This window comes from Crotalus tigris, unplaced genomic scaffold (genome assembly GCF_016545835.1).
Source record: "Crotalus tigris isolate CLP2741 ecotype Arizona unplaced genomic scaffold, ASM1654583v1 scf7180000024313.351630, whole genome shotgun sequence".
Classification (NCBI taxonomy): domain Eukaryota; kingdom Metazoa; phylum Chordata; class Lepidosauria; order Squamata; family Viperidae; genus Crotalus; species Crotalus tigris.
The window spans coordinates 65754-68626 of record NW_024100485.1 but is presented as its reverse complement, the minus strand read 5'-3'; positions in this window follow the sequence as shown (position 1 = coordinate 68626).

Below are 2873 nucleotides of genomic sequence, written 5' to 3'. Positions count from 1 at the left end.
CCACCAGTGCCTAGAAAGACTCCTGGCTTTGGACTTCCTATTTCGAAGCCGAAGAACGTAGCGCCTTCTAGTGACCGGAGTATGTTTGCTCGAGTCTCTTCCATATGGGTTGGCAACTCCACAAGTGCAATAATCTTGTTTTCTCGTCCCTTAGAAGGACTGGGGTTTGAGATGCCGATGACGGTGCCCTGAAAGCCGAAAATCCAAAGAACCCGCGAGTTCTAGTAATAAAAGTAAAGAATCCCAGGAAAAAAATGGGACTAAAAGTTAAATACGAGGAAGATATCATAGACACGAGGTACAACAATTCAAGACTTAGCACTAACAATGGAGATATCAAAATGATGGATGGATTCTGTCTTCTAGGACTGAACATCAACAGTAAAAGATCAAGCAATCAAGAAATATACCACAAACTAGTACTTGGTAAACTTAGTGAAGGCCTCGGAAAGCTATTCAAATGCTGTGATGTGTCTATACTTAACAAAGATCAGAATTGTACAAGCCATGTTAATTCCCTGTGACATGCTAGAGAGGCAAAAGTTAGCCTTCAATGAAGTATATTGATTCCTTTGAAGTCTGGTGTTGGAGAAGACTCCTGGGAATGCTATGGACAAGCAAGGAAAACAACCAAGGCATTATTGAATAAATCAACTCAGAGTTCTCACTCAAAGCACAAATAACTAGGCTCAAATTATCCCACTTCAGACATACAATATTATTTTTTTTAAAAAAACAGTTCTCTGGTAAAGGCTGCAATGCTGGGAAAGGTTGAAGGAAGGAAGGAAGAAGAAAATGACCAGCAACAAGGTGGATGGACGGTTACAATGGTGATAGGTGCACCATTGGAAGACCTGAAAGGCCAGATTAGAGACAGATCACCCTAGAGAAAATCTATGTGGTTGCTAAAAATCAATGCCAATTGGAAGACACATAATCAGAGAGGGGTAAGATTGTTTAGTGGGCTGTTTGTTTTTAGAAGGAAAACACTACGTTAAACCAGCCCTGGATCCAAAGGCTGTAAGCTGCCAGAAATTTTCTAAGCAAAATCTTTTTTAGCTGCTAGAACAGTGTTGGTTCTTCGCTTCTTCCAGACATGATCTGTTCCAGCAGCTGCAGGGATGTTTGCAGTGTGTGAGCCAAAAAGTCAAAATGGCAGCCATAACCTGCAATCAAAGCTCTGCCTATTTTAATAAATGTTGCATGGGCCATTAAAAACAGGTAAAGTTTCATTATACCATCCCATTTGCCATCTTGATATTTTGGATCATATCACCATGTTGGACCATATTTATCCAGAGAGCCAGTTTGGTCTAATCTCTAATGGTTAAAACAGGCTAGGAATCAGGAGACTGTGAATTGTAGTCCTGCCTTTGGCTGGGTGATTTTGGGCCTATCACTTCCTCCTAACCCAAAACTCATCTCACAAAGTAGCTACTGTGGGGAAAATAGGAGGAGGAACAAGTATTGATACGTTTGCCTCCTTGAGTTATTTAGAAACAATAATAAATACAGAATAAAAATAACATACTCTGCGATCATTGCTGGGTCCAGACACCAGATATGGATTTGGCAAGCTCTTCATTCCCTTTGGCTTCAGTCTTTCCTCCTGCTGACAACTGGGTTGACTGCCTTGGAAGATGAAATTTGCCTGCCCTGTATACACCCTCCCTTTTGGCTTCTGAAGCTGGCTGCCCCACCATAAATCAAGCTGCTTTCTGTCTTATTCTCAAGTCATCTTTATGTCTCACTTTAAAACCCCTGGCTCCTTTTTTACTTCTCAGGTTTACTTGTCCAAGTTTTGTTTCTTCCCCTCTATTTTATGGGTGACTCCCTCAACACCCACACATACACACACACACACCTCAGAAGACTCCAGTTCAGATTTCTTTGCAGGCTCCCTGCTGTTTGGGGCCTTTTCATCTCATCCTCTGATCTTTGTCCCTCTTTGCTCTGATCTGCCCTGAGTAATTACTGCCCCTACTCTTTTTAACCCACCCACCCCGGCTTATTTCTTTGTTCTTTGTGGCACCTACCTGTTTGCAGAAACTGTGCTCATTTCCTCAACTTGGTTACAACCCTTGGCTTATACAAGTACGCTTTGATTGGAATTGCTCTTTGCAAGTTGAAAATCAATTTGTCATGGATAAAATTCTAGCGTACGTTATATCTGGATGTACTAATTTTCTCTTCTGGGAGAAAGAATCTAAGAACCTGAATTATAAAACTAACTTACAAATCAATAAATGTAAGGGTCAATTCCAAAACAATTTCCCTGTGTACAGCCTAATGAGGTGTGATTTAGCCTGTTCATTTATAATGTCACTATCTCATTCGATTTATACCAGCCTTGAGATACCCCAAGAAACAAAGATTTGCCCTTCCCCATGGTGCATCCAGTTTGCAAAATTTCAAAATGCTGATAGAAATATCTAACATATCCTAAAGCCACCAGTTAGAGAAAAGTAGCTTAGATCTATCATCTGTCAGAAGTGGGAAGAATCCATTGTTTCTATCAAAGTTAGAAGCTACACTACTGTTAAGTTTATTAGGATGCATCAGTTGGTGCAGTATAATTTACATAATATACACATCAATATTTAACAGACAAATTAAGCGTGCTTTCTCAGCAACATGTTCTATCTGGATTATTTCTGACAAATACTACATTTCTGCTCACACCAATCAATCATCTGAAACAAAGGACAAAGAAGAAATTGTAAGCTTATACCTCTTTACAGAAAAAGGCTCCAAGGCTCATGTTTCCTGAAAGGCTTTATTTAAAACCTGCCCATCATACAAGTTTTCAGTTGTCCAATAAGGAAATTCATACAAAAGCTTCATAAAAAATATAACCAAACCAATAAAATGAA